Source organism: Leopardus geoffroyi, chromosome B3 (assembly GCF_018350155.1).
Source record: "Leopardus geoffroyi isolate Oge1 chromosome B3, O.geoffroyi_Oge1_pat1.0, whole genome shotgun sequence".
Taxonomy (NCBI): Eukaryota; Metazoa; Chordata; class Mammalia; order Carnivora; family Felidae; genus Leopardus; species Leopardus geoffroyi.
In genome coordinates, this window is record NC_059337.1 from 90,372,966 (window position 1) to 90,398,983 (window position 26,018).

A 26,018-nucleotide genomic window follows, 5' to 3' on the forward strand; every position below is an offset into this window, starting at 1 on the left:
AGGCACAACTATGACAGTTATTTTTTTTAAAATGTTGATGTTTGGATTTCACTTACTTTAATTTTTAATGTTATTACTTCATTTCAAAACTTGAATTTCCCTGTTGTTTCTTCATGTCATTTTTCAGTCTTTAATTAACAGAGAATTTTATGTTAGTAAGAAGAATTGAAAGCTCTTCATAATAGCGATTCATTACCCAGAAAATCTGGACACAATTCCAACTTAAATAAGATTTTAAAAGTGTATATCAACACACAATGAACTGAAAAGACAATTTATCACACACATCAATCCACAAAAGTCAGAAAATTCATGGAGTAACCTGTTAACAAAAAATTTAGAGTAAATCATGCCTATCTTACTGCCTAAGAAGAAATTCAAATGCCAAATAATAACGTAACCAGAAACTCAGGTTAGCTTTTGGTTGTTATTATTTTAACTGAAAAACATTCACAATTCCATTTGTTGTCTTAAATTGGCAAAACACAACTTTTTCAAGTTGTGGATTATTCTGGGAAGACAGTGCAACATTTATGACCATGATCATTAGAAAAACAACCTGGGAGAGAGAAGCTGAACATAATTTTAAAAGTGATTTGGCATTAACATTGGATTTCAAAATAAAGTCAGGAAGATATACTGAGAAAACAAAACCTAAATTATTTAGTGAAACATTTTAGATCTCTTTAGTTGCCACTGTAAAAACAGACTCTGTTCTACCAGGAATTTGTTTGGACTCGTAAAAGTTCACCAATTACAATAGTCGGTTACTGCATACAATAACCATATAGGCAAACCAGAAATTGCTCTCTCTTGCTTTCAGAGGCCCTTTTACCTTTGAAGGAAACAAAAATTAAACTACCCTTTGTTACCTTGGAGATCCTTTTGGAAAGAGTATCCTAGCCTCTCCTTGAGAGTTTTGCCACCTTCTACTGACAACCATGTAAAAAAAAAAAAGCTCAAACTACTCAGCTTCCACAAGAGGGAAAGGAACAAACATTGTATGTGGACAGTAAGAGTTACAAGGCTTTACCAGCCAGTGCTTTCTTGAAATGAGATAAAACTGGGAAAGTAGAGGAAAGCACTTTCAGATATAACATATAATGTACAGAATGGCTAAACTAAATGAAGAAAGGATGTTTTTATGAGCTTGGTAGGGCTTGCAACATAAGAGAACATTGAAAAGTTATACATTATTACTCCTTCACTTTAATGAAACATTGATGTCATCTTTCTCTCTCTCTCTCTCTCTCTCTCTCTCTCTCTCTCTCTCTCTCACACACACACACACACACACACACACACCTTTTCTTAAAAGCACATACTTATATTTGAACTTTGCCCTGTTCTCAACTCTAGACTTCTTACAGCTGGTTAAGCATGCCCCCTCCTCACCTCTGTCCGGACACTAGAAAAAGGAAGGAAAGAAGGAAGGTAGAAAGAAAGAAAGAAAGAAAGAAAGAAAAGAAAGATAAGGAAGGAAGGAAAGAAGGATGGAAGGGAGGAAAGAAGGAACGGAGAGAGGGAGGGAGAGACAGAGAAAGAAAAAAAGAGAAAGAAAGAAAAGAAAGATAAGGAAGGAAGGAAAGAAGGATGGAAGGGAGGAAAGAAGGAAGGGAGGGAGGGAGAGAGAGAGAAAGAAAGAAAGAAAGAAAGAAAGAAAGAAGATAAGGAAGGAAGGAAAGGACAGAAGGAAGGAAATAAGGAAAGAAGCCAGGGAGGGAGAGAGAAGGAAAGAAAGAAAGAGAAAAGAAAGATAAGGAAGGAAGGGAGGGAGGGAGGGAGGGAGACAGAGAAAGAAAGAGAAAGAGAAAGAAAGAAAGAAAGAAAGAAAGAAAGAAAGAAAGAAAGAGAAAGAAAAAGATAAGGAAGGAAGGAAGGAAAGAAGGACGGAAGCAAGGAAGGAAGGAAGGAAGGAAAAAGAAGGAAGGGAGGGAGGGAGAGAGAGAAAGGGAAAAAACGAAAAGGAAGAAGAAAAGTTTCTTGGTCCAGCGATGTAAAGTCTTTGGATTTCTCATTCAACATCTCTCTATACGTCCCAGGAGGAACTGCAGACCTTCACTTCCTGGACTTTAGCGGTTCCTATCAGCTCAGCAGGGAAGGGTGGCAAGTGGGATGATCCTGAAGGAACAGGAGTCACCCCCGCGTCCTAAAGTATTTGGAAGTGCTCGCTCGCGGCTGCTTCTCCTCCGCACTGGTGCACCTCCGCCGCCCTCCAGCGAAGTCCCAGAAGTGGCCAAGTTACAAAGTGAAGAGGGGATGGCAGCACTCTCTCTCCCTGTTCCACGGGGAGTCCCCGGACCCGGGTCGCCGCAGGTGCTTGCCGTAGACTTCTCGGACCCTCAGGGTTTTCACTTCGGGGGACAAAAAGGCGCTGGGGAAGCACTGACGGTTTTAGAGGAGACTCGCCTGGACGGTAGCGGCGTCCCCGGGGGTTACTTTGTGAGGTGTGGCCGCGCAGCCCCCGGCTGTGTGAGTTTGACGCTCCAGCCCTGGAACTCCGACCGTCCGGCGCCGCGCGGGCTCCGCGGTTCTCCTCCCCCACCCCACAGCCCGGGACCGGGCGCCGCCGGCTGACCCGGAGGAAGGAGGCGCCGCCGGACCTGCAGCCCCGGAGCCGCGCTCCTTCGGAACGAAGCAGCGGCGAGGGTTGCCGACTCCTAAACCCTGGATTGGACCCGGAGCCGGGGGCGGGGGAGGGGAAGCAGAGCGGAGCAAGGAGAGGAGCGGTTGGCACCTCCAGCACTCCACCCTTCGGCTTCTTTCCGCAAAGAGGCGGCTGTGTGGGTCCTGCCTGTGCGTGGGTGCACGTGTGCGCGCTTGGGTGAGCTCCGTGGGTGAGCTCAGTGGGTGTGCGACTGTGAGTGCTTTCGTGCCTCCGCAGGGCAACGCGCACGCCTGGGAAAGCCCTATTGGTAGCAAAATTCGAGAGCGCCCATCCGAGGGGGCCCACCAACACGTGGCTTTGCCAAGTAGGCCAGGAAGAGGCCCTTAGTAGCCTGCTTCCCCCCTCTGCAACCCCTAGCTCTTCTCTTACCTTTGGGTTCCCTTTGGGTTTCCTTTGGGTTCTGACCAGTGTCAGGGGCAGCCTAGATCAGAGCTAAGACAGCAGGTGCCTCCTGGGGCTGAAGACCAAGTGTTGGGGAACCCGTCAAAGAGAAGGGGAAGGCTTTCCTGGCTCCAGCAGAAAGCAACGGCGTGGTTTCACTCAGTGGGGGGGGGGGGGGGTCCCGGAAGGAAGCTTTTTCCAGACTGGAGGGACTTACTGGAGGGTCTAGGAGAGAAGCTCGACGAACTTGCGCAGGGTCACGAGATATGCCGCCCCCTCGACCCCTCTCGGCAGGACCCAGTCTAGCATTCTCCCCACCACCCTTCTTTTTGCTGCTTCAGATCAGATCTCTTTCCCAGTGACCTGAGTGGTCAGTCCTGGCTAATATCGACTATTGGACTGACTTTCTGCCCTGGACATACTAAAATGTGGCCAATTGCAGCACTGTAATGTCTAATGCTGGGCTGAGTTGATTCTCAAATATAAATGTTCTTTTCAGCTTCTTTTCCAATCTGCTTAGTGAGAGAACCACCGCCTACTACTAAGGGGACCCTGGATGCCAGTCGCAGGCGACAGAGACCTCAAGTCAGCAGCCTTCCGTCTCAGATTTTCCTGGCGGTTATAACTAATGACTTTTCCCACCGCTGTTAGTAGTCGCAGCTTGACCCGGTGACATTCTTTTATCCTGTAACTGTGGGGCTGTAGGTAGTCCGCAAGTTGCCTTCTGCAAGAGGCTTGAGGACGCCCCTAGAAGTTCGCCTTTATCTCCAGTTTTTCCGCCTTCTCCCCTCCCCCTCCCTGCAACGCCCCCGCGACTCCTTTGCCAGGGGATTTGCAAGCACCTCGTGGACCCTCTCCTCCTGCCCGGGGTTAATCAGTCCGGAGCGAGCCGGGCTTGCAGGCGCGAGGGCAGAGGGAGGCACGGTGGCCCCGGCGGGGGTCTCGCTTGACTCTGAGTCTGGGAGGCGCTGTAGTTCCCGTCATTGCGGCGAGGGCCGGGCCCACGGCCGCGCGCCCGCCGCCGCCGCCGCCGCCGCCTCCATGCTGCAGCGCCGGACGCAGTCCTTCCCGGCGGGGCGGCTGCCGCTGCCCGAACAGGCTGCGGTGGGGAGCCTGGGACCGGGGCCCGCCCTGGCCGCAGCCGGGGTCCTTGGCTGCCAGCCGCACGCCTGAGCTGCGGACTCGCCCTGGCGAGGTGGGCAGCGGGCGGGGCGCTGTGTGCAGCGGCTCGCAGGGAGTCAGCCACCGTGTGCAGAGCGGCCCGAACTGAGGACTCGTGTCTGTGTGTGTGTGTGTGTGTGTGTGTGTGTGTGTGTGTGGTGTGCGCGTGTGTTTGCGCGTGTTTTTCCTTCTTCCCTAGAGGATGTGAATGGCTTCGCAGCTGGCTGCTCCCTTAGGATTCTTGACTGTGGAGCTCTGGGCTGTGAGCACAACCCACCCATATAATCCATTTTGCACGGTCGGTTTATATCAAGAGAAAAAAGCGCAACTGGACGGGGGTGGGGCCGACCGAGGAAACCTTCTGGAAATACACACACACATTCACAAGAGAGAGGAAGAATGAAAGACCCGGGAAGATTTTTATAGCCTTCCTGCTGACCCTTCTGTTTTCAGAAAAGATTCTGGATCTTTTCTACCTTTTGAAATCATCTTGGCATCTATTTTTTTTTTTTTTTTTTTTTTGTAAGCCGCTCTTCAGCTAGCTGCGTGTGTGTGTCTGCGTGTGTGTGTGTGTGTGCGCGCGCGCGCGCCTATCTGATGCATTTGACTGTCTTTTATCCAACTGCCCAGAAGCAAATGTTAACTCGTCGGTGCCCCCTCGATGCCGAGGTTCTTGAAGAGCAGGGAGGACGCCCAGACCCATTTTCCCGGCTGGATTCGGAACCGCTGCCTGCCTGTGGACCCATGTGTGTGGATCGCTTTACCCAGAGGCTTGGAAAGCGCCAGTATTAACTTGCTTCCAGGTACATCACAAGGTCACCAGAGGGTCTTGTAGCCGTCTTGTTTCCGTGCATCTAGACCTTCCTGTCTTGGCCAGAGATATTTATGTTTCCGTCCACATCATCTGAAGCCAAAAGTTCAGCCCTTCGAGCTGGGTTCTGTACAAACAAGGTAACAAGGATTGCTTTTCAAACTGCTTAACAAAATTCCCGACTCTTCCTCAGCCCTTTCCCGGCTCTCTCCTCTCCACAAAAATGTCATCAGCCCTTGAATTGCGTGGATTTGGGTTGGAGGAGAACTTAAAGGAAACGTGATCAAAAGGCTTTGCCAAACCACTCTCTTTTCTGCCTGTGGTCCGGTGGGGATCAAAGCTGATCGTGAGAAGGACCAGTCCCCTCCCTGCTTCTCCCTCCCGGAGCTGGGCTGGATGTGCGTGTGCAAGAGTGAATGCGAGTGCGCGCGCGCCTGTGTGCGAGTGTGTGAGTGTGTGTGTGTTTGAGTGTGTCTGTGTGTGCGTGCGCGGCCGCCCTGCCTCTGCCCGCTCCCCGGGCGCAGAAACGCGGGTTTCATGGGGCGATCTCCGCGGATCCCCCACCCAGCGCGACCTGCGGGCAGCGGCGGCAGTGGCAGGAGCCGCCTTTCGGACTCCCTAGGATGCGGGTGCTGAGCTATGGCAAAGGGCAGCAAAGTGACGAGCGAGACCCGCGTACGACTGTGAAAGCCACCTGGAGCCACCTTGCCGGGATTGTACCTGCGGGCAGAAAGTCCTCCTACGACCGTCTTTTCCTCTAGAGGCACCAGGTAACAACCCAACGACTACCCGCCTCACCCAGTTTCCTTCTGATCTTGTTTCTAGTGTCTTATCTGCATTGCAGGCTACTTTACTTATTAATGTTTCGAAAAGCATCAGGAAGGGCTGAAATATCCAAGGGCGCTCTGTGATGTTGTAATATAATTTCTAGTAGGTGGGATATAAATCTATACCTGAGCATTTAATCTAGCAGTGAAAGCTAAGGGAATATGGATACGCTCCACCCTAAGTGATGATATTGGAAAGCTAGGCATATTGAACCTGTCTGAAGATGCCAGAAATTAAAATTCCGTGTTTCCTTCAGGCTATGGTTGCCACGGACCATTTGGTATCCAACCCTCCCCAGACCGTGGAGTGCGAGAGGGTGTTTGGTTTCCACCCATCATTTCAGGCAAGGACCATTTTGACCCTTCTCTACCTCTGGTGCCAGGTTGTTTTCCTTTCCTTATTGTGGAGGAGCTTGCCAGATCCTTTAGTAGTTGTAAATTACGCATCTGGAGACTTTAATCTGAAATGGAGTTTTCTTGGAACTTGCTCTGCGTGAAAGGGAATTCATTGTCACCGGCGTGTGTGCTGAGATATGGTATTGAACTGCCAGCGTTTGCTTCTGTGTAGCAAAATACATCCCAGAGAGAAGTCATTTTTATGCCTAGAGGAGCAAGGCTAAAACCATAACCACCACCCCAGTACTGTCCCCAGCTGTATTGTCTCGGTTGTGGAGCTCGGGTACGCGTGGTTTGTGTGGTTGGTTTTGGTGTGCTTGTTTCTGTATAATATGTATTTTTGAGCATTTTTGCCAGAGCATTGATTTACAAGGAATAGGGTGGGTTTGCGACTACCTAATTAACATATTGGGTCTGATACGTTAAAAAGGAGATTCCCAGGGCTGGTGGAGTCGGAACAAATTTAGCGAACTTCCAAAGCCCCTTACCCTTGCAGCTTATTTCTCTCATTTGCTTTTTTTTTTTTTTTTTTTTTTTGCATCACCTCTGCGTCCCCTACAGAAATTTCACCCCTTCTAGAGAGCATTCGGATTAACAAGATAAAGCACTTCCAAAGTAGTCTCATCAATGTTTTATTCCATAGTGAAGGCGGTCTGAATAATTCAGCTAAGGAGTGCTCGTTTGTCTCCAGTCTTCGGTAGCTGCCTGCTGGGTGCACCCAGCGGAGGATGTGGCCGGGCCGAGCGCTCGGCGCCTTGCTCTAGGAGGCAGCGACTGGAGATGCCCCGAAGGTTTCTCTTTGCCACAGACGCTTAGAAAGTGTAGGGCGCTGCCTCTTTTCCTCCGCTTGCTGCGTTTCTATAGATATCCATATGATGGCATTTGCAGACTACAAGCTGGCCACTAGCTGGATGCTCTCGCGGTCCCTGCGCGTTGATGTCCCTGACTGCTCTGGAGTCTGGGCTCGGCTGCTGCTGCAGCCCTCGCAGGCTGGTGGTGCTACAAGGCCGTAAATGCAGCGTGCTTGGGGGCTGGGCTCCGCCACTGCAGCTGCCAGGCCCTGGTCGACACTTTTTGGGGAGGGGCTGGAGAGCTCAGCGGGCCCCCTGGCAGACAGCGGGCGCATCATGGCTGAGGTGGCGGCCTGGATATGAGAGGAAGGAGGTGGAGAGAGACGCGTGGAGGGCAGTGAGGTCCTGCCTGACTTCCTGCGCCTGCAGTCCTCCACCCCCTTGTAAATGAATATTCAAGAACATAGAAGAAAAGCTGGCTGCAAAAATGCCTTGATACTCAAATGTCGCTTGATTTCTCAGGGTTGGAAACCTGAAACTAAATGTTTTTCCTAGATTTCCATTTCCTCCTGTCTCTTCTCTCTCCTCTCCTCCAGCTCGCCTGGATTTAATTAGGTCATTTATACTCCTGTTTTATCTCCAGTTGAAATACCACTGAAAAGACAACTGCGCTCCCCACCCCGACCCCCAAGCCCAGTAAACACGAGGGCTGTGAGGGCCACTCTTCAGACAGATTTGCTCTGTAAGTTCCAGCTCTAGGGAGAACCAAGAAAGGATATAGAAAGTAACTTGACTTTAACAGAAAAGCAGGTCCACATTCTCCTCTCTGAAGGCTCAGAAAGAAAAGGGTACTGCCTGAATGAAAACTCTTTAGAGGGTACCCAAGAAAGAAGAAATGCTGGGGCAGAATATCAGTGACTGGGAAAATAGTGGGTTTTCTCTGTTTCCCTCCTCATTTCACTTCTCTCTGGCCTTTTCTCACCACAAATTCACTATTCTGCAGGTTTGTGTCCTCACCCTGAGGGAAGGCAAAACAAATGCATTATCTGGTTGTTGAGTGCTTAGAAGCCTAAACATGGATGACTATGTGATATATGTTCAGAATCAGCATTCATTGGTACATGGAGTTAGGTGGAATGTCAAAACCAAATCCACCTCCTAGCACAGAGTTTCATATATAGAAGTTACTTAAAAATGGAGATTCTGTCTCCCTTCCCTTCTCCCTTGCTTGAGTGGCAGAGAGGTAGGCACCAGTTAGTTTGAAGATCTGAGACCACTGACCTTGTACTTAGATAGAGCTGGCTTGGCTCACTAATGGGTTAAGACTGTCAGGTGTTAATAGGAAATTTCCCAGCAAAATGTTTTTCCTTTTAAGCTCTCTTATGTTTACCAGCAAGAGGGCCAAAACAATAGGAAAGTCAGGGCACCCATGGGAACAGATGTGAGCATGTAGGCAGGTGCAAAGAAGTTGCCCCTTGACTCCTGTCCCCCAGACCATTTCTTTTAGTTACTTTTTCTTTTCTCTTTTCAAGAGGAGAATGACCTTGAGCAACACTAGTCTTCTGTGCTTTACACATCTCTTTCCCACTTCACACATGTGATGTATATATGAACACACACAGACATATGCATATCTACTTCAGTTTTGAAATATGAGACTTTTGTGCTTGAGTGATTTGGGAGGGGTTCATTAAGATATATGTTTGACTAATACCAGGCAGAGATGATTTTTTTTTTCTTTTTTCTCATGAGGGGCTAGCAAGAGCTTTGGTCACTTGAAAGAAAATTGTCCCACCTATATCCCCTCTTCCATTATTTTTGTCTCCTCTGTCATTAAATGCATTCTTGGTGGCAAAGTATTGTGTGGTTATGGCGTTGGTGTTTGAATGACCATCGCATATTTTATCTGCTTTAAATCTTTTCATGAATGACCATCAGTTCTCTTTTGTTCATTCACACCAATGTTCTGCTTCCTCTTGCTGCTTGAAGCACTTTAGGCTCAGTAGTTTTGCTGAGTTTTCTAGCTGGTGAAATTAGGATCTTGCTTTCTGCTGATACTATTGCTGTGTTGTTCTGTGGTTGGGATGAGATGCTTGCAGATATCTAACAGTGTCCCTGCCTCTGCATAAAAGTACCATGTAATAAGCTCTATATCATATATCTTCAGTTATTTTAAGGACAATTGACAATAGATAAGATTACTGATAAATATGTGCCAATTTTGAGGTTGGAGAAAGAAAGCTACATAAAACTTTCTAGAACTGGCTAATTTGTTAACTCATTCCAGTGATTTTTATTTTTCATTTACTTAGAAATATAACATTTTGACATTATTTTCATAGTTTTGTGTATATAGTAATCATTTCTAACTTTTATGCTTTATTGAAGAATAAATACAAGAATTTGGGCCTTTAAATAGATAGGACACATGACTAACAGGTAATTTTGCTAAATCATTCCACGGTCACACATGTGTATGGCTGTGCCTTGTTCAGTAAACCTTGAAAGTGAGACTGCTTATTACATTTCTACAGCCCACATTTTTATTCCTGTGGCATCCTTCAATCATTGAGAACTATTTAAAACCTAAGGCAGTATAATTTGTCCATTACATGGTGTGTGCATGGTAAAATTAAGAAGAATTATGTTTATCAGTATTGAAGCTATTCTGGTTAGAAGTGAACCATTTTTGTTATGCCCTATCAACATAAATTGTGTGTTTTTATGAAAACTCCGGTTTCATATAAGTGTAACAAGAGATAGAAATATAAGAATTTAATTTAGAAATGGCTAATGCCATTTTAAAGCTTTTCATTATAGTGTTCTGATACGTACTCTTCTGACACAATGCTTTTTACTGAACTATGACATAATTTAATACTAATTATGAAGATGGTTAACAAGTGATAGAAAATAATAATGAAATTACATGGTTATATAAATGTAGTATCATTTTATTGACAGCCTGTAAACCACATGAAAAGGCCTTATTATTAAGCTATGAGCTATATCAGTAAGATTTCTCAGAATTTGGCTTTGAGGGTCTATGTTTATTAAGTTACAAACTAGGTCACATTAGGAAGAAAATGCAAATTGATCAATTTGAGTCTTCCTAGATAATATGTATCTTTTTTATAGAAGAAATGTGTCTAAACTTAAACCTCATGCTACTCTTTGTTTCTTCGTGGGACCATATATGCAATTTATTGCTTTAAAAATCCTTCCAATCCTACCATTGGATATTGAATCTACTTTAGATTCTATCGCAAAAAAGCCTCTAGAAAGAAGTCATAAGATAAATGCATAATGTTATAGCATGGACCTTTTTCCCCAACTCTAGAAGCAGTTTCTGAATTCGTGGAAAAATGCAAGAAAACACTATTTAGTTCAATAGAACCAGTGTATTTAATCAGGGATAGAAGCCAAAACAGTATTGTTTATATTTCTCTATTTTTTACTTTGCTCTGTGCAGCTCTTTTGAGGAAATGCTAGAGACCTGAAGTTTGCATATTAGTTGCTTTCTCCATTCCATCCCCCATGTAGACTTCTCATTTCCTGTCTTAATAGATTTTTCATGAATCCTAGTGGTGTTGCTTCCAAAGTTATTGGATATTTGCTTTAAAGTGATTTATTAGTGGGAACATATCAACCCTGTTATGAAAACTAACTTTCTCTTATCTTCTTTGGAAGTACAGGCTGTGGTGTTTTCTTAGCAATTAGCTCTTTTTGTTATATTTCCATGGTATGTAAGTTAGGTTATTAAGTGATTTCTATGCATTCATTTTATTAGTATTAAGACATTTGTATAGCAACATTAAAATGCATATGACTTGCATGGCGATATTGAACACTCTCCTATGGAGCAGCACATACACTTTTTCTACATGGAGAGATACTGTTATAGCACTAATAGTCACAGATATTTTAATTTAAAATGCCTCATTTAACAGGAACGTGCCTACCTTCATACTGAAATTTAGGGGTTATTTATAGGAATTTTGTAGGATATTGGCCAGGTATTTACTCTTCAAATGTCAGGCACTTTAACAGCATATAAACTAGACATTGGATCCTGACCTCAAGGAACTTATTTTCATAGTAACAGGAAGGATGTAAACAAATACATAGGCTGGAAAGTTAACTGATATTTTTTATTCTATCTTGATATGTTATACTCTGTAGTAAGAGGGACAAAGGAAATTGGGAAATTGTTAATGTGTTTTGTGGAGGTTGATATTGTGCAGTGGTTAGAAGCATGAACTTTGGAATTGCACAAACCTGTGTTTCAGGCTTATGTGACCTCTCTGAGCCTTAGTGTCCTCACCTATAAAAGGAGGCTAATGATAAAGGACATTCAGCTGCTATCATCACCAACATCATTGCCATCGTCATTATCATTTCATCATTAGTTATCATGAGGGGAGAGGAAAAAACTAAAGGTGTAGTAATTGAATGATGTCAGAGTCTATGCCTGGGGTCGTAGACCCTTGGGGTTCCAGGGAATGCTAAAGCTTATTCAAAACAAGGGCCCCACAGTCCACTGTCTTCAGAGACCAGGCACATGTAAAGCAGGAAATCTGGCGAGGTTTAAGAAATTATAGGTTGGAGGATCTCTGGTACTCTGGTGATTGCATGATTTACACAAGACATTCAAATTTAAATTCATTTTAACCCCTGATGGGTCTGGCATTATAAAACTTCTGAGTTCTTCTGACATCTATTCAAATTTAGATTTTCACTAAAGCATCCCTGCCAAATGGTCATTTTGACAAAACTTGAGTACCTTCAAGGATTCTAAAATCATTCCACCTAAACCAGATTATTCCATTTTTGTATAGGCATATCATAAAATTTATTTCTGGAGTTGAGCCAAGCATCTGGCATCCTTGGCTTCGAATTAATTTTGATATGAAAGGAAGGGCACATAATAAATCTAATTCCCAGTGACAGTACCTCAAATATTTAAACTGAGTTACTTGAGATCCTCAAACCATGATTGCTCTGCTTATGATTAAACATAATTAGGCCTAAACTGGTTTGGGACAGTTTTCTATGTGTCATGATTTTAAGCCTTTTTACACTTTATACTCAATAAATGTTATCTATCGTAAGTTTTTATCACCACCCTTTTCTAGATGGACTCCAGTTTGTTTGTCTCACTTTACATTGAAGTGTGATACCAGCTCCAGCAAACCATGTGGCATGACTAGTGTAGCATTGAACAGAACTATTCTTTTCTTGCTTTTGGAACAGAGAAAGCAGGCACATACTGTTACTGTCCATCCAGCACTCCTGTCACATTTACTCTTTCATCAATGCCTTCTCTCCTTTTGAGACTGAACAAGGTATTGGAGTCCTTAACATAGACCTCCAAGATGCTACAACTCATCAATCCAGAGTGGAGTCTGACTTCACAACCCTGGGATCATGACCTGAGCCATGATCAAGATTCAGACACTCAACCAACTGAGTCACCCATGGGCTCATCTCTTGATCTCAGCTCGGGCCTTGATATCAGGGTTGTGAGTTTAAGCCATGCAGGAAGCACGCTAAAAAAAAAGAAAGAAAGAAAAGAAAAGAACCCACTGTGGGGAAACTGCAATCCAGAGTGAGAAACAAATATTCTCTCAGAGAGGCAACCATATTCTTCAGTCGGTCTTGATACTTTTGCATCTTTGCCTCTTAATTTACCATTAAACCTAGATGATACTGATTTCTAGAATATTTACTAAGCTTGTGTTACCTTCTCCATAATTGAATAAAATTGATGATTGGGCTTCCAACCGTTTTTATAGCCTCTGTATGAGGTCACCAGATTTCTAATAATGGGAAAATAATCTGAATGCTGGAGAGAATGGCAGTAAAACTCTCTTTATCTGGTATCCATACAGGATGAGTCTTGGTTATCAACATTCTCCATAATTTAGAAATGTTACTCTTTTTAGATGCCATGTTTAAAAATGTTTCTTTTGTTTTTTCTTTTTCTTTTTTAACATTTATTTATTTTTGAGAGACACAGCACGAGTAGGGCAGGAGCAGAGAGAGAAGGAGACACAGAATCCGAAGCAGGCTCCAGGCCCTGAGCTGACAGCACCAAGCCTGACATGGGGCTCAAACTCACAAATGATAAGATCATGACCTGAGTCAAAGTCAGATGCTTAACCCACTGAGCCACCCAGGCACCCCTAAAAATGTTTCTTTAAAAATTTTACTTTTAAAAAAATTTTTAAAAATATTTTTATTTTATTTTTGAGAGAGAGAGAGAGAGAGAGAGAGAGAAAGGGGGAGAGAGAGAAAAGATGAACAGGGGAAAGGCAGAGAGAGAGGGAGACACAGAATCTGAAGTAGGCTCCAGGCTCTGAGCTGTCAGCATTGAGCCTGATATGGGGCTTGAACTTGTGAACCACAAGATCATGACCTGAGCCAAAGTCGGATGCTTAACTGACTGAACTACCCAGGCGCCCTGAAATTTTACTTTTTTTTTTTTTCAACGTTTTATTTATTTTTGGGACAGAGAGAGACAGAGCATGAACGGGGGAGGGGCAGAGAGAGAGGGAGACACAGAATCGGAAACAGGCTCCAGGCTCTGAGCCATCAGCCCAGAGCCCGACGCGGGGCTCGAACTCACGGACCGCGAGATCGTGACCTGGCTGAAGTCGGACGCTTAACCGACTGCGCCACCCAGGCGCCCCTGAAATTTTACTTTTTAAAAAGTATTTATTTATTTATTTTGAGAGACAAAGAGAGAGCAAGAGTGGAGGAGGGGCAGAGAGGGAGAGAGAGAGAATCCCAAGCAGGCTCCACACTTAGCGAAGAGCCCTATGTGGGGCTTGATCTCACAAGCTGTGAGATCATGACCTGAGCAGAAATCAAGAGTCAGCCACTTAACTGATGGAGCCACCCAGGTGCCCGTAAAAGTTGTTTTAATTCTAATGTGAATGGTGATAGTTATTAAAATTGACACATCAATTGTAAATACAGTTAACCTTTTCTGAAAGACTTGAAGTCTTTGTTGTATATGTTAGTGATGCCAGAAAGCCCTCAGGGACCAATCCATGTCATGTTTAAAGCACGGATGTTTGTACGGATATGACATTTTCCACAGCTTCTTTTCTTTCCTGTCTGTGTATGATTTTTCTTTTCCTTGCTCTCATATAGCAAACTTTTTCAGTGGGTTTGTTTTCTTTTTTAAATCACTGATAGGAAGTTATTAACAAAAGACAAGATTGTTAGATATCTTTGTGAACTAAGAACCTGAGGATGAATAATATTCTAAGACTCTCTCAGCTAAGGAAAGCACATGAGTTTTCCTTCATATACTTTATGTGGAAAGTACTTAAAAATGATAATGTATCTTTATCTAATAAATATAATAGATGATGATGATTATGATCATAAACACATTTTCTTAGAATATCATCTATGCCGGATACTATTGGTTTTTACTTTCTTCTAACCCATGCAATAATCCTACAGCTTGGGCATGATTGTATTCCTTTTTTTTTTTGAAGATCAGGTTGAGGCTGAGGGCAGTTAACTTGTCCGTGATCAGATGACTAACAGATGATAGGGCTAAAATTCAAATCCAGATACTTCTGATTCTAAAGAAACATGCTGTATCTACTATACCTTGGAGGTTTCCATTTTCTTCTCCCTGTTAAAGCTGTTTTCTGTTGATTGTTATTATATAAATGTGTTTTTAACCTCCTTCAAGGATGATGGCCATCCTCTGAATATGCACCTTGTTCTTAATTTCTTTTCCTTTCTGGTACTTTGTGAATTACTGTATTTTATATCTGGAAGTTTATGAAAGACTTTATGGTTATTCATTAGGGGATTTGGTAGCTCTTTGTATGGAGAAATGTTTGATCCTGGCTCTGAGATTTAAGTATATCCTAAAATTTTTTTGCTAAACTAGACTGTGTGATTTTGGGTGATTTACTCTTTCTAATTCCTCCTAATTTCCATCTACGTAAGGGTCTTGCAAGCTACTGTGAACTTGCTGGTGTGTCTTAAGTAATTAATAAGTAATTGCTCCCTGTAGCGCTTTTCCTAGTACAGAAGAATTGGAATAAATTGGAATTCTATAAATGTTAGTTAGGATGAGATGGAACTTGGAGATCATTAATGATCATTCATCATTAAAATGTTTGTATTTGTCTAATTGTGCTCTGCACTCCACTTACCTCTTATTCCCGTTACTATGTCTTTTGTGCTGCTGTTGCTGTCATTAATGAGTGTTTCAGTCTTTACCCCTAGTTACCTCCTTCCTTTGAGACAGGGCTGGAAAGATGGCCAAATAACAAACTCATTGTGTCATCCTGAATCCGGATTTCTATGCTGTTATTTCAATGACAGAGGGGCCTGATAGCCAAAATTGGATGCTTAAGTATAGATGTATTTGTTGGCAGAACAGACCATTTCTAGATTAAGCCCTGTGGTGTGTTCCCATCTGTGATTTGCTTTCTTACTTCCTCTGATGGATTCAGGATGGCCACAAACTCATTATAGGTATCCCTATCAAGAGTACATGTCATGTTTCCCTTCCCCTTGTGTCTGGACTGGCCTTGCAACTAGCTTTGAACAATAGGTGTGGCAGAAGTAATAGGATATAACTTCCAAGCTGCATCCTCCAGAGATCATACAGTCATCCCTCTTGCCCTCCTGGAAAAAATGTTAACATCATGTGAAGAAGCCCAGGTTTCCCTGCTGGAGACAAGTGGCCCGGCTGACAGCTGGTACCAGTGGCAAGGCATGTGAAGGAGGCCTCCTTATAGCATGCAGACACAGTAGAGCTTCCAGCTAATTATAGTCACACGGGTGACCCCATATAAGACCAGCAGAAGAACCAGCCCAAATTGATAATGTACAAATCATGAACAAATAAACTGGTTGTTACTCTAAGCCACTAAGTTGTGGGTAGGAGTAAATAGCTGAGACATGCTCTGGGGTGATGGGATGCAGCCAGCCATCATGCCTGTTTTGGAAGACAGTCCTGTCTCTCTTTTTTATCCTTTCAACAAATGTTGGTTAAATATCTACTAGATCTAGGTATGCTGCCCCCATGTATGGATTCGTGGATTTTTGAAGAGGAATATATTGCTTAAGCTTTTGGAGGTAATTGGCTGATTCCTTAAATGCCTCAGATTTCCTTTTCCTAAGGTGTTTCCTAACATGGCTGAATGTACATGGGGATTAATTTTGATTTGCCTGTTTACTGCTGTACCCACTTTTCACTGCATTAGACAAGCTTCTCTGAAAGAGCTGTCCTCTTATGCTAGGGATAATGCCATTCACCTAAAGCCCAAGGGAGAATTGGTCTTTGTTTCTCCAAGTTGCATTTTGAGCTTGGTTTGGTTCAGAGGGACAGTTTGTCAATTCTCCAAGATTTTATTTTACCTTCTAATTATGTTTCAGTGATTCATATTTACTATTCATTTCTTCTGTAAATTGCATCTAGATTGCACAATTACTTTATTCTGGGACTTTATACACTCTCATTTTTTTTAATGATGTTCTCATTTATGTATCAAATTACTCTACAGGCATTTGACATACTGTTATAGGTATAATAAGGTGCAGGGTGTAGGCCATGGGGCAGGATAATTATAATGGCTTCGTAACTTTTCTGATTACTGTTTAATTATAAAAAATACATAGTTACAAAATGAATACAGTCAAACTGAGTGTTTTTACTTTTAGTAAAAGAGATACATTTGTGAGGGGGTGTGTGGGAATGCAAGTCACATTCACCTAAATATGTATTTTTTTTAATTTTTTTTTCAACGTTTATTTATTTTTGGGACAGAGAGAGACAGAGCATGAACGGGGGAGGGGCAGAGAGAGAGGGAGACACAGAATCGGAAGCAGGCTCCAGGCTCTGAGCCATCAGCCCAGAGCCCGACGCGGGGCTCGAACTCACGGACTGCGAGATCGTGACCTGGCTGAAGTCGGACACCTAACCGACTGCGCCACCCAGGCGCCCCTCACCTAAATATTTTTTATGAAGGTGTTGTCCAATGGATTTGAAAGTCTCTCTGGTGTATATCAAATATGATCAATTTTATTTACATTTCCTTCTTGCTATTTCTTTCTGTGATTTTAGAGTTTAATATAAAGTAGGTAATATATGCTATGCTAATTACTTGAAGTTTCTACTAGTGAATACTTTTTTTTAATGTTTATTTATTTTTGAGAGAGACAGAGAGAGAGAGAGAGAGAGAGAGAGAGAGAGAGAGAGAGAGATCACACAAGCTGGGGAAAGGCAGAGGATCCAAAGCAGGCTCTTCACTGTCAGCACAGAGTTGGATGTGGGGCTCAAACTCACCAATGATGAGATTGTGACCCTAGGTGAAATCAGGAGTTGGATGCTTAACCAACTGAGCCACCCAAGCACCCCATCTACTAGTGAATTCTAAAATAACCAAGTACATATTCCATCTGCTGCATGTTTCGATGTACATAAAAATTTATCTTCTTAACATGATATGTATCAACTTCCAGGATCCCATCTGCAAACCCAGCGTGCGTATGGTGTTTTACTCAGCATGCCCCTTCAGTGGTCACCAACATAATTTTCCCTCTATCCTTCTAGGTTCTTGCCTAAAACCCCCTTGTAATGAAAATACAGATTAACAGAAGAAAACAGAAATTTAACAACGTGTATGCTTCCTGTATACGTAGAGATACCCAAGAAAACTGAGTACCTCCCCTAAATGACCCAAGCCATTACCTTAAATACTATCTCCATGGGGCACCTGGGTGGCTCAGTCGGTTAAACTGCCGACTTCGGCTCAGGTCATGATCTCACGGTCCGGTCCATGAGTTCGAGCCCCCGTGTCGGGCTCTGTGCTGACAGCTCAGAACCTGGAGCCTGTTTAGGATTCTGTGTCTCCCTCTCTCTCTGCCTCTCCCCCATTCATGCTCTGTCTCTCTCTGTCTCAAAAATAAATAAACATTAAAAAAAATACTATCTCCAACTAAAGACAAAAAAAAAAAAATTTGGAGGGGATGGAAAGCCAGTTATGGGAGATTTTCAAGCAAAACACAGTAATGATTGTTATGGGTATGGTTGTTATGCAGTTTGTGCCTCTGCTATGGATAAGAGTTTTTAGAGGTTTAGTTGTCCTCCTCTTCCTAGTACAGAGAGGAAGACACCCTTACAAGTGGAGACTTCTTTTATAAATGTGAATGTCTGTTACAAAAGGATAACTTCTACTTGGTTTTTAGAGCCTTTCCTATGTCTGCTATTTCTTAAAAGTAATCAACCTAAATTAATGTTTATGCCAAAAAGGCATATTTTGGGGTGTCAAATTCTCCCCTTCACTGCTTTAAGATTTCTTAGCAAGTTTTGTTGTTTTGGGGAAACAAATTGAAAGTAGTCAAGCCATAGTCTGACTGTAAAATCTTTAAAATGAATGTCTCTAGAGGCAGCTGGCTAGCTCAGTTGGTGGAGCATGCAATGCTTGATCTTGGGGTTGTGGGTTCCAGCCCCAATGTCAGATGTAGCCATTACTTAAAAATAAAATCTTTAAAAAATAAATAAAAAATGATAAAATGAATGGCTTTAATAGAATTTAGCTACAAAGGAAATTGCATCCATCTGTTCATCATAGAGAATTGAATAACACCTGTAATATTTATGTAAGGCAGGCTTCATTTTATTATAATAAAAGAGTAAGAGGGTATTCATACACACACACACACACACAGAGCTTGTTTATTTTATCAAAACTAAATCATTATTAATATGCATGCTATATATTGTACTGCTAGCAATTATCACACTTTAAAGGAAGATTGTGAATAAATTCTAGGCTAAATTATTGTGGAAAAATAATCACCTTTTATTCTTTTTAAAATAACGTGCAGTAAAATTATAAGAAAGTGACAATGACTGAATTTAAATAATACTTTTTAAAAGTAGCACATAGCTTCTTTTTCTTTTTCTCTTGGTAAAACAGAGATCATACAAATGTTGCCATATTGTAGCTTTTGCATTTGTTCTCACTGTTTTTCAGCCTTCTGAAGTGTAGCATTCTCCATTGTGGCTTACTCATTTCTTAAAGTCATACTGGTTTTTGTTGTTGTTGTTGTTTTGATAAGAAGTCTGTATTTTCTGATGAACCTCTTTTCTAACTTTCTACTATAATTTAATTTAGATGTTATAGGCAATAATAATGAACTGGGTTTTAGCTGGGATAAGCCATCATTTTGTACTGTCTTTTTGGTAAGCTTTCAGTCAAAAGAAGGAAGTAAGAAACCCTTGGCAAGGGGTGAGCAGGGTCAGTTTGAGAGCCTCTGTCTCAGCATAGGGTCAGCTCAGCTGTTAAAGCTCAGCCTTCCATCTCCCTAAAGGCTCATTGCTGTTCCCTCAGGACCACAGCGTTCCTACAGTTATTAAGGAAAGAAACTTCCATTTGACAAATAAAATGGCTAAAATTCATACCTGCGGGGATTTAAAAAATGGCTGTGTGTTTGAGTTCCTATTAAGTGGCACATCAGAAAAGTAATCAAACACACCCGTGTTTTTTAGGGAACTCTACTATAATACAGTTACTGGTGTATGGACCCACTATTAAATGGTTTTAATAATCAGTTTTCAGTGTCTCTGTTTAAAAAGTCATAAAGAAAAAGTGTAGCTCCGACTCGCTAGCCTTATTTGACAACTGTAGGCAATATCTACTTATATTTCTTTTTTTTTTTTTTTAAAGATTTTATTTTTAAGTGATGTCCATGCCCAATGTGGGACTGGAACTCACATCCCTGAGATCAAAAGTCACATGCTCCACTGACTGAGCCAGCTAGGTACCCCCGATAAAACTCGTGTTTCTTTTTTATTCTTTTTTTTTTAATTTTTTAAAATTTTATTTACTTTTGAGAGAGAGAGAGAGAGAGAGAGAGAGACCAAGCGTGAGCAGGGGAGGGGCAGAGAGAGAAGGAAACACAGATCCGAAGCAGGCTCCAGGCTCTGAGCTGTCAGCACAGAGCCAGATGCGGGACTCGAACCCATGAACCATGAGATCATGACCTGAGTTGAAGTTGGACGCTTAACCAACCCAGCCACCCAGGCGCCCCTCAACTCATGTTTCTATTAAATTTTCATTGCTCGAGGCTTCTTAAGGTATCATCCATTCTTTAGGAGTTGGATATTTGCCTTCATTTTAGTTTATTTCAATATAGTGGAGATAGAAACATCCTTTTCATAGTCAGTTTTTGGCCAGCGTACCCTAAAATTTACTAATTATAGTGAAATCACAACTCTGCATTCTTCATTGAGAAGAAGCTGGTGGCAGCCTGGGAAGAAAATAATGTAGTGTGGTTAGCCAATGTTCCTGTTTCCTCTAGTGTAGTGTGACTAGTTTAATCAATTACAAATGCAGCAGTTAAGTTCCTGAATTACCAAAAAGAAAATGTTTCCTGGCCACTATATATGTGGTATTTTAATATCAAATACCTTGAGCTTCAGCTATCCAAGGTTTGAAATAATTTAGTTGGGGAGCAAGGATTTCCTGTCCTCTTCTAAATCTTTCTAGCTGAACTGAAAATCAAACTGACATGAGACAGATTAACAGGAGAAAATAAGATTTAATATCGTATATACCAGGAATCTAAATAGACGTGGAAATTCCAAAGACAGTGAGGCAAAACGAGGTATATATGTCATTCTGAACAAAGGAGAAGGGGTAGGAATCTGGAACCTCAAAGGGAAGGAATGCAGCTCACAGGGCACTCGTAAGAGGAGTGGATGTTTGGTAATTAGATGTTTTCCCTGCCATACAGATGGGTCACTCAGATAAAAATTATATCTGGTAATAACAATTGTTCTGAGAAAGACCCCAAATTTTAGATTCTTCTCTGTAGTTAAGGATGGACAAAGGTTTCTCTTGAGTCCTCAGAGTCTGCTTTCAACTCAAAATAGTCCATATGCTGAAGTGGCATATTTTGAGTGGACCTCAAAAAAAAAAAACAAACATATTTTGTATATCTTTTAAAGTATAGTCAAAGACACTGCACTTTTTTTAATGTTTATTTATTTTTGACAGAGAGAGAGAGACAGAGAGAGAGAAAGAGAGAGAGAGAGAGAGAGAGCATGAGCGGAGGAGGGGCAGAGAGAGAGGGCAGGCTCCAAGCAGTCAGCACAGAGCCTGATGCGGGCCTTGAACTCACAGACCTTGAGATCATGACCTGAGCTGAAGTCAGACGCTCAACTGACTGAGCCACCCAGGCGTCCCCAAGACACTGAACTTTTAATCGGTCAGTGTGGACTGCAGTGTGAACGACTGGTTAGTTTTCCTGCACTTAGTCTTTTTGTGGAAGTATCATTGCTATTCTTTAATTAAAATCAACAATAGATTGTTGCAAATTGTGAACAAAGAAGATGTAATATAATATGATATCATTTGCAACCTCTTAAGATGATTCTACAGACAGGAAAAACATTGAGCTGGAAGGTTATCAGCAAAAATAGAATATAGCAAGAGATATAAAAATAGCACTCTCTTCCCTGTCTTTTACAATATGAGTCGAACACTCATTGTATGGTTCCTCATGAAATTTGCAGAGTGCTGAGAGATTCACTTTTAATTGAGGTAACCCTGAGCTTTTTGAAGTGTAACCAGTGACAGACTAAAGTGACATTTTGAAGAAGCACTGGTTGAATTATGAAATACTGTTACTCTACAATGCTGCTGGGAACCTTAATTAGAGTATAGAGTCTAACTAAAGGAAAAAGCAAAAACAAAGGAACAAATGATTGAATCATGATACATTTTTATATTGGGTTCTCTCACAGTTCACACATACACAAAAACATAATTTTCTGTATTCCATTCTTTTGTCTTTTGTTTGAATCAGTGAAGAATGTCTCTCCTGATTCCTTCTTCCTTTTTTCTTTGTCTTAGTTCTAAAAATTGATTAATTCCAGATAAAATATCTTAATTACAGCTTAATCAGTTGCCAGTTTAATTTTTAATGAAGCAACTCTCAGGATATACTTTTTGCTAGTATTTGCCTTCATATTTTCCTAAGATATAGATTACTGTATTATCTTCATCATGATTAAGTGATGGATATTTAGAGCTACATTAATGAGTCAGAGAGGAGAGTACAACTGTAGAGTGCTTTTCATTACACAGTACTTCAGAGTTGTTAAAGATAGGATCACAGTATGGCTTTGAAATTTATCTCACAGAAACAGCTACTTAGGTTAAATGTACATTACAAGAAAGTTTATTGCAGTAGTGTTTGTAATAGCAAAAACATATTTTACAAAACATTGTACAGACTGAGTATTCACCAATAACAGGCAGGTTTCTTAACGGAATATTGTACTGTTCTTTAAGTAACTGAAATAGATCTATATTTGTTGATAAAGCTGTCCAAAATAGATGGTTACATAAGAATAGAAGTTATGGTGGCTATAATGTTATGTTCTTTGCATAAAAAAATAATACACACACATATGCAGATACACATAAATTCATATTTATGAATTAGCATTCTTTGGAAGGGTACACCCACAAAAAAGTAGATGGTGGTTTCCTCTGGGTGGGAGGGTCAAATGATTTTCAATTTTATCCTTATAGAGAGTTTGAAACTTTTTTACTTTTACATGCTATAGTTCGTAATAATAAAAAGCTTAAATATAGGGTTTAAATGACCATTATCGTTATAGATCAAATAAAATTAAAAATGAATCTTCTAGGGGCGCCTGGGTGGCTCAGTCGGTTGAGCGTCCGACTTCAGCTCAGGTCACGATCTCACGGACCGTGAGTTCGAGCCCCGCGTCGGGCTCTGGGCTGACGGCTCAGAGCCTGGAGCCTGCTTCCGAATCTGTGTCTCCCTCTCTCTCTGCCCCTCCCCCGTTCATGCTCTGTCTCTCTGTCTCAAAAATAAATAAACGTTAAAAAAAAAAAATTAAAAAAAAATGAATCTTCTAAATAATTAAAGGCTATTATATGCTCAATGGTATAATATTACATAAGTCAACAAAAATGTGAATGATATTTGCAAATTTATTTTTATAGATAAATTGCAGAGATTTAGCAACCAAGCTTATCTACAATACTGTTTGCACTGTTTAAAACAAACTATATGTCTGCCTCTTAGAGTGGATTTCCTTAACAATATGAAATACCAAATGTTCAATTGCTTTAGAGTTTCTGCTCAGTCTTATATTGCAAATTTTTAAAGGAAAAGTATCTCTAAAACTTAAACATTTAATTTAATCTCAAGTAATAAGAGAAAGACAAATACCATATGATTTCACTCAGGTGGGGAATTTAAGAAACAAAACAGATGGACATAGTGAAAGGGGGGGAAAAAAGGTAGGGAAGCAAACCACAAGAGACTCAACTATAGAGAACAAACTGAGGGTTGTTGGAAAGGAGGTGGGTGGGGGATGGGCTAAATGGATGATAGGTATTAAAGAGGTGACTTGTAATGAACACTGGGTGTTATATGTAAGTGATGAATCACTAAATTTCATACCTGAATCGATTTTACAATATATGTTAACCAACTAGAATTTAAATAAGCAATTGAAATTTAAAAAAAAATAAAGTAATAGGAAAATTTGACTTCCATGATAAAGGATGTTTCATTCTGGATTTTATTTAAGTTCACAGGTTTATATTTCCGGAGATAGGAATTTTGAGTTTTTTGTGTTTGCATCAGACCCCAGCACAATGTTTGCCATATAGATTAAAGATTGGATCATTAAATCAAAAAAGTAATTAGCTTTTTTTTCTAGAATCTTAATGTAAATTGAAGATAAAATTATGTTTTCTAATATTCTTCAACATATTAACAGACTAAATAAAACAAAACACAAATATATGTGAGGTCTTGCTAGACCAGTCTAGAAAACTGGAGGAAAAAATACCACTAAATTCCACATTAACAAAGATTAAAAGTATTATTTAAATTTTGTACAAAACTAACCTTTGTATAAAAGGTTAGTTTTTACTCCACATTTAACTTTCACAGCTGAATTCTAAGGGAGTATATTTCTTGAAATTTATTTTCCACATTTTTATTGAGATATATGTAATTAACTTACCATTTAAGTCACCCTTTTGAAGTGTAGAATTTAGTGGGTTTTAATATAATCACAAGGTTGTGCAACCATTACCACTATCTAATTCCAGAACTTTTTAAAAAGTTTATTTATTTGTTTTTTAGAGAGAGAGGGAGAGAGAGAGAGAGGGAGGCAGAGAGACAGGGAGAAAGAATCCTATGCAGGTTCCACACTGTCAGGGCAGAGCCCAATGAGGCAGGGGTGGGGGGGCTCGAACTCACAAACCGAAACCCGTGAGATCATGACCTGAACCCAAATCAAGAGTCGGCACTTAACTGACTGAGCTACCCAGTCACTCCTAATTCCAAAACTTTTTTTTTATTCTCTCCCCAAAGAAACTCTACATCTATTAGCAATTGTTCCCTATTTCCCCCTCTCAGGAGGCTAATTTTTGGGGGGAGAAAAAAAAACACAAAAAAGAAAATAAGTACACTGAAAACAAACTAGAGCTTTTTCAAAGAATTAATTTTCCCAAAGGCCTTTTTTAATCTTTCAGATAAGTAAACTGATTTCTTTTGACACATTCTTGTAGATATATTTTTTCATTTATGCAGCTTTGTTTTGTGAGATCCTCATTTGCCTAGGCATTTGATTCTAGTAGTTACTCCACATCATTTCATTGAGTTCACAAAGTACTAGTTTTTATAAATGAAATTGCAGTTTACTATAGATATGCAATATGTTTTTAAGGAAAAAGTAATGATAAAGAAATTGGCAACGTGGTCAAATATGTAGCTTTCTCTATATTGATCTATCCAACCATCTGTCTATAATGGTGGTAAGTGGAAAGAGATTTGAATGGGGTGAGTTCTATAAGTGAATAGTTCAATAGTGAATATTGTTTATAGCAACACTTTTTGCTGCTTGAAACAATCTGGAAATTTCAGTGACTAGAGGAAAGAATACTTTAGCCATTTTGTATATCATTTGAAATTATATATATTTTTCCCCTGTTTAGAGAGAGACAATGAAATATACTTAAAGTTTCCATGTATTCAATTGATGATTGTGATTGCTGTATATTAGGAATTGATTTTATTTATTACAGATAAGAAAATTAATATTTTCTCAGTATTTAGCATTCTAAGATTTAATGACATTTGACTGATAACTTACTTCAAGATTGCTGACTTAATATTTTGTTGCACAGAAGGTCTATGCGCTGTGCAGAGACTGTTCTGTCCAGAGTGAAGCTTATCTGGCCTCTCAATTCTGAGTTCTTGAATGTTGACTATATTTTAAGTTCCTTTTATACCTCAATTCTCCTAAAGAATATTTACTTTTTTCTCACTAAGTGTCAGTGAAACCATTTATCAGAATAGATAAAAGAAAACAGTTCTAAGCCGGTTCTCTTTTTCTGTAGTTGGGTGCTGTATCTTTAACTTACTGATTTGTTTATTCAACAAATATTTATTGATAACATTCCATTTATACCAGAAATAGTGGTAAGATCTAGAGATCCAACAGTAGGTAAGAGAGATATGATTGTTGCCCTTGTGGAATGGACATAGTAGCAGGGAGAAAGACACTTGGGAATTCATGGATTCATTCCGTTTAGCATCAATTAAGTGTCTGATAACTGGTGCTGGCATTAAAGAGATAGAGTTGCTTTGCATGAGTGGAGACTTCTGACTCCCAGTGTGCTCTGGGAGTGGACAAGGTGGGATCCCATCTGTCAGGCTCACCTTCTGGGTGAGCCCATGCTGCACGCTGATGAATCATGGTGCATGCTGGGCTATCTTGTTCTGTCTGGACTGCTGTTCTGTCCCCTGTAAATTCTCACTTAATCTGTAAACTATTAAAATTCACATGTTAGGCTAGATTCGTCACCTGCTGTTTTTTTTAAAAAAACAGTATTGCAGATTATATACGTATGCGTGTATAATACCATGTGTCTCTTTAT

At 41.0% G+C, this 26,018-nt stretch overlaps 1 protein-coding gene across 5 annotated transcripts in view; it reads left to right on the plus strand.

The window, feature by feature from the left end:
• Positions 1–3,214: 3,214 nt before the first annotated feature.
• Positions 3,215–26,018, plus strand: part of LRFN5 (leucine rich repeat and fibronectin type III domain containing 5) — a 249,623-nt gene continuing 226,819 nt past the window's right edge. For 2 of the 5 annotated variants that reach the window (XM_045450786.1, XM_045450785.1), the window contains exon 1: positions 3,225–5,791. The gene's annotated coding sequence lies outside the window, so the exon portion shown is untranslated. Of the gene's footprint in view, positions 5,792–26,018 lie in introns of all 5 variants that reach the window. The other 3 variants (XR_006704975.1, XM_045450787.1, XM_045450788.1) reach the window with 3 other exon arrangements.